The sequence below is a fragment of the Theropithecus gelada genome, chromosome 4, assembly GCF_003255815.1.
Source record: "Theropithecus gelada isolate Dixy chromosome 4, Tgel_1.0, whole genome shotgun sequence".
Classification (NCBI taxonomy): domain Eukaryota; kingdom Metazoa; phylum Chordata; class Mammalia; order Primates; family Cercopithecidae; genus Theropithecus; species Theropithecus gelada.
In genome coordinates, this window is record NC_037671.1 from 102,883,490 (window position 1) to 102,901,182 (window position 17,693).

The following is a 17,693-nucleotide window of genomic DNA, read 5'->3' on the forward strand; positions in this document are numbered from 1 at the left end:
AAGTCTTAAAGAAAATAATATCTTTGAAAAATAAATAAATAAATCATATCTCATATTATTAAAATAGTTTCTCTCTCTGAATAAATGATAGATTTGACAGACAAAGAGGTAGCTAGATAAATATGTACCCTGTGTGTGTATGTATGTGCACACGATGAAACTTTAAATATCCTACCTAACAAACTTAGGATATTTTAAATATTTGTATAATACTGGAGTGGAAAAGTCTACAAAATATGAAAATTAAATTTACTAAAAATAATAGATATGATTATATAAACTATGTTTCTGCGAATTAAAACACCATGCACAAAATTTAAAATAAGTAAATGTATAAAATATAACAGAGACAATGAATAAAGAATTACTATTCTTAGTAAATAAAAAAGTACCCTTACAAATCAAAAGTAATTTATTTCCACTTTGAGCTTAAGTATTAACCCTATTAACTCACTCATTTCCCTTCACAAATTCCACTGGAAAAGAAAAATAAAATTTGAAAACAAAGTCATGATCAAAAAAGGAAACAGTTCAGATAGACAAATGCAAACATTGGTGATTCTCTGCAAAGTACAGAGTAAATAATACCTGATTAAAGGCGAAATTCAGCAGAGCTCAGAAACTCCTGCCTTGGTGGCAATAGAGGAAATGTTAAGATAATTTAATAGATACGTGTTACCGACAGAACGGTAGAAGAAACCCTGTGCTCTGAGAAAGCAGGGTTCTGGTGACAAATCTGCCATATTTGTTGTACAAAGTCTCCAGTTTTTCTAGGTGAAAAGGGCCTACTAATTGCTAGACAAAGATTTTTTTAAAGAAGAAATAATCACAGACGCATCCTCATAAAACTTCTGAACTGAAAAGATAAAACCTTTGAAAGCTTTCTGAAAGAAAAAGCAGCTATGTTACAACACAGAAAATCTAAGATTAACAATACATTTGTCAGTAAGAAATATTTGAAACCATGGAATAATTTCTTAGAGTTCTGGAAAAAGATGATTTTAAACAAAAACTATCCTCAGTCAAATTATCACTTAGTTGATTATGCAAGTGTGCACTCAGGTATAAACTTAATTAAAACAATTTATCTTTGAGAACCATTACTTTGGCTTTTTAAAAAGATTAATAAGATAAACTTCCGAAAAACAAACAAAAGAGCAGTAAAACTATGGAAAAATATGAGGCAGGTAAAGATAACTTAAAAATAATAATTATAGACAAATTATACCAATAAATTTTGAAAACTTTGACAAAGTACATCACTACCTAAGAACATAAAAATAAATTTAATCCAAGTGGAGAGAAAAAAAATTTAATGGACTTATATCTATAAACGGAATTAAAATTATCATTAGAGATCTATTCAGCCAAAAATACCAGATTTTACATCAGGCTTATACCAGAATTTATAGAACTGAAAGTGGTTACCAAGGGCTGGAAGAGGCAAAATGGATAATTGTTCAATTTTTATGAAATTTCAGTTATACAAGACGGGTAAGTCCTAGGGATCAACTGTATAGCACAGCACCTATAGTTAACAACATTGTGTTATGTACTAACAAATTTGTTAAAATGTGAGATCGCGTGTTAAGTGTTTTCAATCCAAAATAAAAAGAGAAAAAAGGTATGCAAGGAAACTTTTGAAAGTGGTAGATATGTCTATTACTTTGATTATGGTGGTTGTTTCGTGTGTGTATGCATATGTCAAAAATCATCAAATTTTATATATTAAATGTGTATAGTTTTCAAAAAATCAGTTATACCTCAATAAATTTGTGTTTTTAAAAGGTAGTTATGTGTTTATTCTATTTGTCTTTCTTTAATTCAAGGCAATTTGTATCCTGTTTCAAGGATTTGATATAAAAAATGTGACATAAAGATTTAGTAAAGACAAGGTTTTAAAAATAGGTCCATTTACATTCCCTTCCCTCCCCTCCCCTCCCCCAGGTGAATCTAGAATTGAGAATTATAAATTTGTTCTTTTTTTTTGTTTTGCTTTGTTTTGTTTTGTTTTTGTTTTTGAGACAGAGTCTTGCTCTGTTGCCCAGGCTGGAGTGCAGTGGCACGATCTCTGCTCACTGCAAGCTCTGCCTCCCGGGGTTCGCTCCATTCTCCTGCCTCAGCCTCCCTAGTAGCTGGGACTACAGGCGCCCGCCACCACACCCGGCTAATTTTTTGTATTTTTAGTAGAGACAGGGTTTCACCATGTTAGCCAGGATGGTCTCCATCTCCTGACCTTGTGATCCGCCCGCCTCAGCCTCCCAAAGTGCTGACATTACAGGCAGAAGCCACAGTGCCGAGCTATAAATTTGTTCTTTAAGTATTATTTTCCCAGAAGTACATTTCTTATATTATAAAAGACAAAAGAAAACATTTATTTATTTATTTATTTGAGACGGATTCTCTATTGCCATGCTGTAGTGTAGTGGTACCATCTTGGCTCACTGCAACCTCCACCTCCCAGGTTCAAGTGATTCTCCTGCCTCAGCCTCCCAATAGCTGAGACAACAGGCGCGTGCCACCACGCCCAGGTAATTTTTGTATTTTTAGTAGAGACAGGGTTTCACCATGTTGGCCAGGATGGTCTTGATATCTTGACCTCGTGATCCACCCACCTCGGCCTCCCAAAGTGCTGGGATTACAGGTGTGAGCCACTGCGCCCAGGCAAGAAAACAAAATTTTAAAGTGCCAGTTGTAAGTACTTATGTGATAACCAACAATAGAATAAAATGTTACAAAAATAATTGCAACTCTAAAGAAAAATGCACACATTTTGAGTAAACATTAGAGTATACAGTATATCAGGTTATTACCAATTTATTAAAGAGTAAAATATCTATATCTAAGTGATATAAAATAGGATTATTGTTAAAATCACGTTTTTCTACAAATAATTATACTCTATGGCTACAGAAAAGTTTTAAGATGTATAGCCATTTATTCATTTAACAAGTATCATTTTTTCTATCATTAAATGTTAATGATAATCAAAAACTAATACCATCTATTTTGGTGTAAGTGGCAGTCTATTTGTAGAGTAATTATTAGTATGTATTGATGTAAATAAATGTAAAATTGCAAATAACATGAGTTTGGAAATAAAAATTATACATATGCAAAATAACTAAAAGAAGGATCAAACTGAACCTGGGGAGAAATGATACTGTGGCAATTAAATCCGAACTGTTAACTGAAGGGAAAACCAAGAGCTTTTACGACACGCACAGTCCTCAGCACACAGCGCTGATTAAAGATGAATACATTTAGTTGCTTCAACAAACGAATCGGTCAGAGAAATATATTAACCCCACACCATTTATGTATTGACACAAAGAGGAAAAGCTAATATTTGTATGGTATATGAATGAAGGGACAAGAATGGGTACATCTGAAGCAACTAACCCATGGGCCCTTCCAGGTGCTGGGCAGTCACCTTGAGGACTAGGGATCTAGTTCACACCAAGTGAAAAGATCTGGACTAGAATGCAAACTCCTCAAGAAAAGTAGCCTTTCCAGTTTTGTTTTCCTGCTTACAGCTGTATCTTCACAGTGTTTCCTTTCCTAGCATAAATAATTCCCTGAGATTACACCTTCTACTACAGTGCACGTTAGGAACTTAACTGAAGTGCTCCTTTTCTTATTTGATTAGTGAAATCATATATTTGAAATAAACAAATGTCTTTCAAGATTTAATGGTTTAAATCCTTAAAAAGGGATAACTGGCATTCAGTTTCACCCAGCACACGTGAAGTTCACTTTCAGAATCCAAATTTATTGTGTCTAACGAAGGTAAGGTACAAGAGATAATATAGAAAAATATAAAACATGGTTCTTGCTTTTGATCTGGTTGTGTAATAAGTCATAAATATGCATACCACTTTTAAGCAAAATTAAATAAAAATACAACAGATTAAATGTATTCAATTTAAGAATAAGTGCTGAATAAGTGGCTGATAAATAATAAACCACCTGAGCTGAAAAGGGAACACATCACACTGAAGGCCAAAATGATTGAGGAAAATCCCTACATCTTATAATGGTGAAGGGAAGAATGGATCAGAAGCAACGAAAGCATGTTAGGAGTAGAAAGGACAATAGAAATGAAGGGAAATTTTATGATTATCTGAAAGTCTAAATGCACTTTCAAAAAATTAAAAGCATCAGTACTATTCAAAAACCAAGGAAATTAGAAAAACAAACTCAAATAAGTATAACTTATTAGCTATTCCACATACCCACAACTTATTTAGTAACATTTCTATACTAGAATAAAATCAACTATATGCATTGAAAGCAATGAAATCCTATGATAAATTCTAGAATTTTAATTCAGGAATTATGAGATGCTTTATAAAGTCATATAAACAAGAAGCTCTCATGTTTAGATTTTTGCCAAATGCAAGATATGTATTTTAATAGACTTAGGGTTTTTTTTTTTTTTTTTTTTTAACATGCAAGAAGAAAAGGGTAGTATCCCGCCTCCCACCCACCCCAGCCAAGGAATTTAGGATGTTTTGCTATCACCTTCATTGTTTTTCTTAAAGTTACATACATGTTTTCTACATCCAGACATCCAGACATCCAGTCTTTCCAGAAACACACAGCCACAGTGAAGACTCTCAGACAGAAATGTCTTTCTTAAGGATGATGATTCTAGAGTAAAATTTGAACTTCAATTTGCCATGAAATTGTATCACATTATGGTTAATGACACATTAATTTTACATTTTCTGTTGGGTTTTCTTTAGAATCTCAGCAATGTTTAAAACCAAGTGAATTTTCTAGATGAGAAATGCACTGCAATGTGCTTTTAAAAAAAGGACATCTAGAAGATATAAGTATATGGGTGTCTACCATTTATCCTCTCTGCTAAATAAGAGTAAGTATTCAATCCTCCAAACATTTAATGTTAGCTCAATCATTAGTGGAAATGCACTAGACTACTACAATATTTTTGTTAATTTGTTTAAGTAAAACAAAAATATTTAAAATAAAATCTTACTTCCTTTTCATGGCACGTGTCTTTTAAAAGCAAACTTTAACTTACAGAAACTAAATCTATTAAGAGAATACTTGCCTTTATTTGTGATTTTATATAATTTGTTTCTGGCTAATGTTTTCCAGAAAATTTCTTTGGGTAGTTGCTGTTAGAGTATGAGTTCTTGCTAGAGTGAGATGCCCCTAACTCTCTATTGACCTGGATGAAATAGAAGTATTCACAGTTCTCAAGACTATGTAGATTCCAAGACCAAACAGAATTTTTCACTGTATTTAAAAAAAAAAAAAAAAAAAACTTTCTCTAGTGCCTCCTAAACACTTCAAAGGATCCTGCAGAGGGTCCAATGGGATCTCATCCTCCTTGTTTGAATTATTTTAGAAGTAGGAACCATGAACATAGCCTTACATGAGAGAGAGATAAATAATGCACATCTTTATGTTCAGAATTTTACATTTAGTGCGACTCCCTTACATTCTCTATTTCTTTGCAGGATTAAAATCAATACAGTAGGTATAAAAATATATTGTAACAGCAAATACTCTTTCCTTAGGAATCAAGAAAGCAGAGTGCAACCAGGAGAGCCTGGAACCAGGACTTTGCTCCATCCTGACATGAGGTAGGAATGTCTCCCGGATTTTCTCTTTTCCCACTTCCTCATATGGAAATTGAGAAATAAGGGACATATGTTCTGTGTATTTTTTAATAATTATTGTGAGATTCATGTAAGGGAATATTTTGGGGAAAAATCTTTGTAAACTGCAAGGTACTGAATAAATCTTTAAGCTGTAATTTCTTAAAATACAAATCTCAAAAATCACTGATAGTGAAGAGAAAAAAAAATTTAGTGAATTGCCACCTCCGGGCAATGTGGTAATACACTCAGTACAAGCACATCTCATCCTGTAGGTGAATCCTCAGTACTTCCTAAGTTTAGTCTATTCTCCTCTTTTTAAATAAATTCAGCAGCCTGTGCTATTATACTAACTATATTCTTTGCAGTGCAGAACTTTAAAAAAAATCCACACATAAAAATACACAAGCTTTTCAAATCTCACACAGAAATTAGATTTGGACTGCAGCTCTGAGACCTATTACTCAATATTTATTAAGATAGGCATGTGATTTAAAACTAAGATGAGGACAGAAAATGCAATCATTATCCATCTCTTTGGTATATCTGTGAAAAGCTATTATGACCTATTTCATTACACCTTTTCATTATGCTATTTACTGTGCTAATTGAGACTGTAACATTGGAGATACAGAAATGATTCCTTAAACACCTAGCATATACAAGAGTAAATAAGACAGTGCACTTAAGGACTTATTTTTATGCTATAGTACAGAATTACTCATGAAAACTCACAAAGTAAAGACAGTTGATTGTCATTTAAGAAGAGAGAGCAGTGACAAGTATGTCTCCTTTATCCATTTGATCGCTTCATTAACAAATTGCCAATCAAGTCAGAATCACTCCTCAGAACCAAAGCCTTCACCTATCAGAAATGTAACTAGGGTCACCTTGAGTTGGAACTGCCTAAGAGACACCTTTGTTCCCTCCATACTTCTATACTTGCCCTTGATGTCAGAAACATTTTTCAAAATATGAAGCCTTCACTTAATAATTTTAGTTGTGGCTCAATGTGAAATTTTTTTTATTTTTATAAAAAAAAACTTTGCAAATTAACTTGATTAAATTTCTCATAAACAATTCAAAACTGATAAAATAAAACAGAAATAATGCTCTTAATTTATGTCAATGGAATACGACAACAACCTTTCTTAGGTGAACATTTAATGTGTACGAGTTATGCTGACAAAGGTATTTCTTCCTTAAAAGTTACATTTCATGGTAATGGATTTTTAAATAGGTGACTAATGTTTTTGACAAGCCTGAAATTTCTGGAAATGTTCCCTCATTCATCGGAACAAAACGATTTAGCATGAATCTTTGGGTCATGATACTTAGAAGTCTTTAGAAAAAATCTGAAGCAAGTTTTTCAACTCTTATTTTTAGATGAAGTAAATATGCATAGATTAAACTTAACTGGCTGCATTCAGCATTATACAGAAGGAGTGAAATATTTGTGACTTTAACTCTTAATGGTTTACAAAATATAATACGAATTTCAAGATTTCACTTCAAAAAACAGACACTTCATGCTTTTAGAAGGAGAGTTATGTAATAATCAAGTATATGTCTCTTCATACTTTTAGAAGAAGAGTTATGTAATAATCAAAATTGGAGAGCAGTGAGATATTTTGCAGTTTGAAAACTGACTACTCACGTCAGTTACTTGAAATGAAGTACTTAGCAAAGAAATCTAATAAAGCTTTACATGTTAACATTTCATAAGTCTGTAGTGGACATGTAGTGGTTGCTAACATTTTAACTTTAAATACACAGTGAGCTCAGATTTAAGATTTATTTTGCATGAGAGGAAAATAATAAATATTCAACCTGTAAATGTTTTAAATACCTGATTTGGATCTCGTTACCACATCAAATAAAGCAGCTCAAGCTTAATTCTTATATAGCCAAAAAATATAAAAATTTAAATACACACACACAGACACACATACACTCTACAATGTTTCTGTTCAACAGCTGACTCTGAAAATATAAAACAAAGTTCTGAATTTTGTTTCTAAAGCAATCCAAACGTATTTAAATATCTACAAATTTTTCTTGAATAATGTGTTAATCTTATGAAATTTAATTTTTAAGCAGGTGAAATTTAGCATTGTCAGTCTAAATCAAGGAGTGGATATGGGGATTTGTTCTTTTCAGTGATTTATTTTCATTTGACAATTAATCATGGATACCTCAGTGCATTTTTTCGGAGTCATATCATATTGCCAACATAAAATTGCTATTTTCTCATAAGGAATCAGCCGAAAAAAATCGCCTTGCATGGATTTTATCCCATGCTGTTAAATGCATGAATAAATGATGAGGTTCCTTTGATGTAAGTCAGGATTCTGAGGGAGTGCCTGTGGTATCGCAGAGACAAGTTCCAGGGACACAAAATATTGCTCCTCAAAAAGTAAACCCCAGATATTTTCAGTTGGGAACACTTGGGGGTCACATGTTTAGTCTCTGTATGGCCTGCTGTTGTGACTCCATCACAAATGATCATCCCTCCACACCTGTCACTTATTACCAATGCAGGTGTGCAGGCAACAGTGGAAGAGGTGAGGAGCAATCTTCGCCCACAATTAAGTGCCTCCCACATCCAGGGGTTTCTTGTCTTTATCACTAGATATGGGGTTTAGGTTTGTCGACATGAGTTCCTTTTAATACTCATGCTTCTTTTCAGTGACTGTTACATTATTCATTTTTGAATACCATGCATTATTCCAACATTTCTCTGTTTGCCATGGGCATAGGAGTGGCTTCAGTTTCTTTCAAGTATATACTTTTATGAACTACACAGTGAGAATCACAACTTATCTCGCCTTCTTCCTCCTCCATTCCTGCACCAGCTACATACCTTCCTTCTTTTTGTCCACCTGAATTTTCTCCATCTCCTACTCCTCCTACCTCTATTACTGCTACAGCATTCTGGATACCTTTCGGTTGCTTACACAGGGCAGCCTAAGCACTACACATATTTTCAATTTTTTAATCATTTGGTAAATATTCCTCTTCTTCTGTCCATTTTAGAGATTAAAGGAATAAGATCGACAAGGTTAATTAATTTGGCCTTGAGACCTTTGTAGAGCTACAACTTGAATCCACGTCCGTCTAAAGATTTAGCAGAAATAAATTCTTCTTTCTCTGCTGTAAGAAACACTGTTCATCCTGTGAAGAATAAGCCCTCCGTTCTAAACTACATTTCCTTCTATAATCTATACTCCACTTCGTATAAACTTTTATTTCTTTATTTTTTTCATTCCCGATGCCACACTTTATGATATGTCTTATCAGTCTTGCCTCCAAGGCACTCAGCACTTCATAGCATTAAATAATCCTCACATCCAAAGAACACCGTACACACTTTAAAATGTACATAGAAATATCATTGAAAATAACTTACTTATTTTTGTTACACACTTTTTGGCACGAATGGGTAGGTTTATGAACTAATGTTCTACCCGCTTTATTGTTTTATTTTGAAAAACATAAACTTCCAGGGAGTTCATGTTTACCTTGGTTACATCATTGTCTAGTAAATACTAGGATACTTAGGTATAATTTAAGATTAAGAGAAAACATAAATGAAAGTTTTAGTGGTTCCTTACTCTTCTGTCCCACAAGTAGTAGCTTATTTCCTTTCTAGGACATTATAAGGCAAATTTGAATTTAAAAGGTATAAAGTTCATATAAATTCACTCAAGAAATATGTTATGAGTGTGGCAATTGGCTGAGGTTAAAGATAAATGTAACTGCAGGAAATTTAATATAAAAACACATTTTTGAAGTCAATTTATTTAATATTTCACTTTCAAAAGATTCTAATTTATTTGCATTCTCTACAGTATCAACAAATATCCTAAATATTAATACTCTTTGACCAAAATGTTAGTTACCTTTTTCAAATACCTTAAGATATTTTTACCATTCAACACATTTTCCTCATAGAATATTCATATACATTTTTGTCATTTATATTCATATATTTGAAGGTAGGCAGAGGAAGATATAATCACCATTAAAAGGTAATTTAAATTCAAAGGAATTACATCACTTTTCTAGTGCCTAAGAGTGGTAGAACCAAGAATAAAGACTGCGATGCAGACTTTTTAAGAAAAGTTACTCTAAATTGATATGTCAGTGATGGTTATTTTCACAAATTATTGCCGACTTTTGGGTGGCTCACAATTTCCTTTGCCATCCTCAGTTATGTCAAAATAGTTCTCAAATTTGGCTTGTAATTTAAAAATGCAAATTTCCATAAGAAATTATCCACAAATATAATTCTATAAGCACAATCGAAACTGAGGTTGAGTGCTTATTCTATGTGTAACATGACCATGACAGGCATTATGGATGTTAACCAAAAATCATAAAATTCACCTGGTTTGTATCTGAGCAAAATTGTTTTATGTACTTTATACACATTCCTTCCCAGTTGCTAGATCAGTTATTCTAGTTTTATTATAATAGATCAAACTGAGATAAATATAAAAAATAAAGAGAAACATTTTTTTCAAAACTGAATGTAGCATATTTTAATTTAAAAAATCACTATTTTATTGGTTAAGTTTTTCATGATTTTATTAAAATCATCACTGTTCTAAAGATTAATATACCTACATATTTACATACAGGAACACTTATATTCTTAGAAAAAATATTTAGTGGTGGAATTGACATAGGAAATATTTGAGAATATAGCAAGTGTTCTTTTTTAATACCTTAAGATGGTTAAATAAATGTTTCTAGAATTAATTCTATAGGTCTTTAACCAGAAAGTTCAGTTCATGTGCCAACAGTAGCCAATTAGATCATACAAATATGTAAATTGGGCAAAGACATAACAATAGGGATGTGGTACAAATTGACGAGTGACTACTCCCACCTTACAGATCAATGAGATCTGTTTGAAGAACTATAGGTCACAAATAGAGACTTTTACTGAAGACAGTCTAAAAGCAATTAGTGTGGTACTCATTTGCTAGTTCAAGAGGCTTTCTACTGACACTGGGGACTTACCTGGCATTATTCTAGCAGGTTTAAATTATTTATCTGGATACACCCAGCGACATAACCACAAAATTTTAGGTAGCATTTTTTTAAACTAAACTTGGCTTAAACTATGCAGATTTATTGTCTCACATGACAAAAATCCAGAAAGAAGTAAGTCCATGGTTGATTAAGTCAGAGGCTCACCAGTGTCAGGGATCTCAATCACCTGCTCTGCACATCTCTTGGTGTCCCCATATGTTTGTTTGCAAGTTTTACATCAATACTGCAAGCATCATGTCTCCAAGGCAGTAAGGAAAATGGGGGCCGGCAGTGGGGTGAGCATTTCTTTACATCTCTCTTGTATTAGTTCTCTGGCAAAATTCCCTGACTTATTAAACTGAATTGGGTCAGATGCTCAACTCCAAATTAATCCTTAATAAAAGAGAAAGGAATTTCCATGTTTTACACAGAGCAAAAAGTCCTAGAGTGCATAGGGCCCACTTTCTCTTAGCATACCCTCATCAATTTCCTAACAAAATCAGATTCTATTAGCAAGAAAACAGGAAGAATTTGTTAGACGCACAATTGAAAGAGCTAACCAGTCTGTTCCCAAAAGAAGCTTATTTCGTCACAGGCATTTTTGTTCAAATTTCCTCAGTATTTTTTCCAATTTTATATAAATTTTGCATCTTTCAGTGAATAATTCTAAAAACTCTCATTTTTTTTACCATTTCTGTTAAGTGAAAATAGCTGTATTCCTTATAAAATAACCAAATTTGGCTCACTCTCTGAACCTCATAGAACTGAGAAGTAGAGGAGCAAATTTACTAATTATGTCAAATATATTATCCAGAATAGCCCACAGCTAAACTAGATAAATGAAGACCTATGCCCCATCAGACTCACTAACAGATGGATGCTTTGAAGCTCACTATAGAACATTGTTAAGGCTCCTTAAGGCTCTTAATCATACCAAAACACCTAAAAGTCTGAAACAAACAAAAAATGTTCCAAGATTGTCCCTTACATATGAAAAGAAGCTAACCTTAAATACCAATAGGATTCCAGAGTTGAGCAAACCTTCAAAATATATTGAATCAACTTCAGACAGAAAGATTCTATACAAATATCATTTTTTTCCCAAACTACCACAGCACTGAACTTTCTGGCACTATATCTGCCCTTGTCGAACTAAAAGCCAGGACCCACTGAAGGCACAATTTTATTTCAATATTACAAATTTAAATACGTTACCTATTTGCAGATTGACATGTGTTATAAATCAAACTTCATGTACTAACAAAATGATAAGACACATATATCATAACCCAGAATTATTGAGATTTATAAAAATAATATTTATACTTAAGGAGGAGCTAATTCATAGGGCTACATGTCATTGAAAACAGGATTAACCATGAAGACTCAGAGAAGATGGATGTAATAGCACCAATCCATGGAAAATCCAAAAGTGTGATCATAACGAAGAAAGAACTGTTGGGTGAAAATTAGAGTTACTTGCTTTAAGGATGTACTCTTCAATGAGAAAGAAAATGTCGTACTGGGAATTACACTAACTCATATAAGTTTTCAAGTGAGTTTAATGGAATTTTTAAATACAAATATTCTCATTTTACAAGGTAATTCACAAATAAAATATAATTCAAATGAGAGAATTTTGGCTTAAGGACAATTTTGTTAACTAAGAAAGTAAGAACTCATGTGATTTTTAGTGATGGAGATAGAGATTTTTGGAAAATTATGATTCTTCTTACTCCTTAAAAAACTCATTTGCTAAAATTAACATAGTATAAGACATTTTTACATGTCCGGTACTTTAGCATAGGTGTTTTATATCCTTTACTAGAATAAGTTATATGTGTATCACTGTGAAAACAGGCTGCTGTATGCAAAAATGTAGCTGTTGACAGTCTGGTAAAGGTGTGAACAAACCAGCAGGGAGATTCTCCAAATTGACAATACATTGAGATTAATTTTTTTAAACATTCATTGCTACTCAATGTCATATTAGGCACTGTGGGACTGAGAGGAGAGTCTGCACAGTTTTTATCACATGTGCCTTGATTTCAAGAAAATATATGCAAGACATACTCCTCAAGGAAAGATATGGAAAGTTGAACAATTAAAGATGACAAACAATTAAATATAAAATAAATGCTTTAGATCATAATTATCCTGTAATGAGAGGGTTTCTCAAGGGTGATCTACAGAATACTTACTAGTTCTGCCTGACACTGAAAAAGTGTTTGATTAAACACAACTGTAAAATTTGTCATCTCATACCTCACTGTTAAAGCTCATATTTCACACTAACACATGACATTTCTCAACCTCGAAACTTATATATTAACCAAGCTTGTTTACCCTTAATGGAATATTTTCCAAATTGATTTAATGATAAAATACCCAGCATCTACTAATATTTTGTGTAAACAGTTTTATTTTCTACACATTTTAGGAGATGCCACTAGAGGTGAGAAGTGAACTAGGACTTTGCAGATGAGTCTTAGGCATCATTGTGGAGGTGGAACTTCAGCTGAGTCTTGAGGCAGCAAATACTTTTTGTGTCTGCAGACAGAGGCAAATTTGGAGAATGCTATAGGCAGATGGAAAAGAAACCTAACCTTTCAATGAGGAGTTTCAAGGAAACCTTAGAGCTCATCACTCAATCTTTTCTTTGAACTACTTTGTTTCGGAAATTAATAATGATCTTGTCATAGGTCTGCAATCCACAACTTTAGGGAGGTAGTTAATTCTTCTCCCTTTTGATAGAACTTCCCTTGTGTTCTTCAGTTATCAAACTCTCTTGCAAGACTTCTGTTTTTTAAGCTAAATTTGTCCAGATTTTAAAATAAGTATCCACATCACTTTTTTTTTTTTGTACTTTCACCTATTCTTGTCATTATGTCCCTCAACATTTTAACCATTGGGAGAACTTCTCCAGAGGAATCTGAAATCTAATTTTTGGAAGATATTACTCTATTGAGTATTAAGGTCAGATCTTAATTCTCTCTGACCTTCATCTAATGGTCACAGTGCATGAAATACAGGTCTATATTTGTCTAGATGGAAAAAGTAACTGATAAACCAGGATGATTCTTAAAGTGGGTTAGAAAAAAAACAGAAATAGATATGCTCCACAGTTACAACCTGTTAAAAAGAGGACAATGAAAGAATCATCCAATATCTTAGACTGTCAGTCAGACCAAAGATAATTGAGAAAGCCATATCTACTCCTGTTCCATTTCTTAATGCAGTTCAGTGATTGTCTCACCAGGCATCCACCATAGACTAAGATAACACTATGGCTGTGGTTATCACAGTGACTTCTGAATTCTTATGTATTTGAAGATAAAGAGGACTATCCAGTTATCTGTGGGGTAATAATATTTTCTGCAGTTATCAATTAGCAGATCAATTTAGAGATGATAAATTAACCTGGAGCACATTAATGTTTCCAAATCATCGTGGGAACTAAAGGACTGGATAGCAAGTGATCCAGTTAATACAACAAAATTATATTCTATAAGTATTTTGGGAGACTTGGTGATGTTAGGATTATCTTGTTACTGGTGAAGGTAAACTTTAGTTTTCATACTGATTATCTCTAGGATAGTACCTTGCTGTTCAGATGAAAGAAAATGATAACAATATCCATAGCCATAATGATTCTTGATTAGAGGAGTGTGGATCATGTCTAAAATCGGAGATAGCTTAATGTGGTCCAAATCCTGTTTTAAAGCCAAGGTTGTACTTCAGTGTTCTTTCTCATGTTATGTATCTTTCCTGGTTTGAAGCTACCCAAAGGCTCAAATCATAAAGGGCTGTTTGTTAAACTTACAGCCAAATTTACTAGAATGCAGACTATTAAAGAATAATCACTAGAATGCAGACTATTAAAGAATAAATAAATTGGGGATATAATCAATATATATTCACTAGATCTAAAGTAAAATAAGAATATAATCTAAGCTAAGAGTCAAGAGGTTTATTTTATTCAACCTCTGATTGGGGCTGGGATCTCCTGCTGCCAGAGGTTACCACTGGAAGTTTATGTGTGGTTTGGGGATATGTGTCTTGACTCCCCAGTTCAGTGGTCCTTCCTGCTACACAAATTCCAAACTCTGGTACCTCTTTCTTTAACACCAACCGACACCCCACAACATGACGGACACTGTGACAGTGGCTTTGTGCCCTTAGCAGATGGTTTCTGTTCCCATTTCCTTGATGCCCTGTCAGAAGCAGGGTCCACTCCTCCAGCCCCTGCAGCCAATATGGCTTCCTCCAGCCTGTGTCTTAGAACTCAAGCCTCTTTCTGGAGGGTGGGGGAAGTCTAGTTCAAGTTTTAATGCAAGTTTTGCCTTTATAGAGGCTCGAGGTTGAATTGATTCCTGGGGTATCTTGCTTATCTGAAGATATCTAAATATCAGAAGTGGAGGTCAAAATGTTAATAGCTTAGCATTAAAAATGAAATTAAAGCAGTTAAAAAGGCTTCGTAAAATGCCACATGACCTGTTAAGATTCTATGAGCCAATCCATTTTCCCTAAGCTGCTGTTAGAAAAAAAAAAAGAAAAATGGTGAATCAGAGAGCCATTATCAAAGGGGCAAACTGACTTGTCATGACTTGTGTGATGAAAAACAGCTTTGGCTGAATCTTGTACCTAATCTGACCTAAGATTTCTATTTACAAAAGGCTTTTCAACAGTTCAACTTCAATTGACAACTAAGAGAGCTGCCATTAGATTTTCTCAAGACTGGAAACAATGTAGGATTTTCTTTTCTTCTAAAAATAACGACCATTTTTCTTTGTCTCTATACTCTGTCTCTATACTTCTGCATCATTAAGTCAAACCACAGATATTTCTAGTTTCTGTGGTTACTCTTAGAAATTACTGTAACTATCAGGGAGCGGAGCAAGATGGCCGAATAGGAACAGCTCCAGTCTCCAACTCCCAGAGGGAGCGACACAGAAGACAGGTGATTTCTGCATTTTCAACTGAGGTACTGGGTTTATCTCACTAGGGAGTGCTTGACAATCAGTGCTGGTCAGCTGCTGCAGCCCAACCGGCAACAGCTGAAGCAGGGCGAGGCATCGCCTCACCTAGGAAGGGTAAGGGGGAAGGGAATCCCTTTTCCTAGCCAGGGGAACTGAGACACACAACACCTGGAAAATCGGGTAACTCCCACCCCAATACTGTGTTCTACCAAGGATCTTAGCAAACAGGCAGACCAGGAGACTATATCCCACACCTGGCCGGGAGGGTCCCATGCCCATGGAGCCTCCCTCATTGCTAGCACAGCAGTCTGCGATCTCCTGGCAAGGCCCCAGTGAGGCTGGGGGAGGGGCGCCCACCATTGCTGAGGCTTAAGTAGATAAACAAAATGGCTGGGAAGCTCGAACTGGGTGGAGCTCACAGCAGCTCAAGGAGTCCTGCTTGTCTCTGTAGACTCCACCTCTGGGGACAGGGCACAGCTAAACAACAGCAACAACAACTACAACAACAACAAAAAGCAGCTGAAACCTCTGCAGAAGCAAACGACTCTGTCTGACAGCTTTGAAGTGAGCAGTGGATCTCCCAACACTGAGGTTGAGATCTGAGAACAGACAGACTACCTGCTCAAGTGGGTCCCTGACCCCTGAGTAGCCTAACTGGGAGACATCCCCCACTAGGGGCAGACCAACACCCCATACCTGACACGGTGGAGTACACCCCTGAGAGGAAGCTTCCATAGCAAGAATCAGACAGGTATACTCGCTGTTCAGCAATATTCTATCGTCTGCAGCCTTGCTGCTGATACCCAGGCAAACAGGGTCTGGAGTGGACCTCAAGCAATCTCCAACAAACATACAGCTGAGGGTCCCGACTGTTAGAAGGAAAACTAACAAACAGGAAGGACACCCACACCAAAATCCCATCAGTACGTCACCATGATCAAAGACCAGAGGCAGATAAAAACACAAAGATGGGGAAAAAGCAGGGCAGAAAAGCTGAAAATTCAAAAAATAAGAGCACATTGCCCCCTGCAAAGGAACGCAGCTCATCGCCAGCAACGGATCAAAGCTGGACAGAGAATGACTTTGACGAGATGGAAGAAGAAGGCTCCAGTCCATCAAACATCTCAGAGCTAAAGGAGGAATTACATACCCAGTGCAAAGAAACTAAAAATCTTGAAAAAAAACTGGAAGAATTGATAACTAGAATAATTAATGCAGAGAAGGCCATAAACGAATGGACACAGATGAAAACCATGACACGAGAAATACGTGATAAATGCACAAGCTTCAGTAACCGACTCAATCAACTGGAAGAAAGAGTATTAGTGATTGAGGATCAAATGAATGAAATGAAGCGAGAAGAGAAACCTAAAGAAAAAAGAAGAAAAAGAAATGAACAAAGCCTGCAAGAAGTATGGGATTATGTGAAAAGACCAAATCTACGTCTGATTGGGGTACCTGAAAGCAAGGGGGAAAATGGAACCAAGTTGGAAAACACTCTTTAGGATATCATCCAGGAGAACTTCCCCAACCTAGTAGGGCAGGCCAACATTGAAATTCAGGAAATACAGAGAATGCCACAAAGATACTCCTTGAGAAGAGCAACACCAAGACACAGAGTTGCCAGATTCACCAAAGTTGAAATGAAGGAAAATATCTTAAGGGCAGCCAGAGAGAAAGGTCGGGTTACCCACAAAGGGAAGCCCATCAGACTCACAGCAGATCTCTCGGCAGAAACTCTACAAGCCAGAAGAGAGTGGGGGCCAAGATTCAACATTCTTAAAGAAAAGAATTTTAAACCCAGAATTTCATATCCAGCCAAACTAAGTTTCATAAGTGAAGGAGAAATAAAATCCTTTACAGATAAGCAAATGCTTAGAGATTTTGTCACCATCAGGCCTGCCTTACAAGAGACCCTGAAGGAAGCACTAAACATGGAAAGGAACAACCGGTACCAGCCATTGCAAAAACATGCCAAAATGTAAAGACCATCGAGGCTAGGAAGAAACTGCATCAACTAACAAGCAAAATAACCAGTTAATAT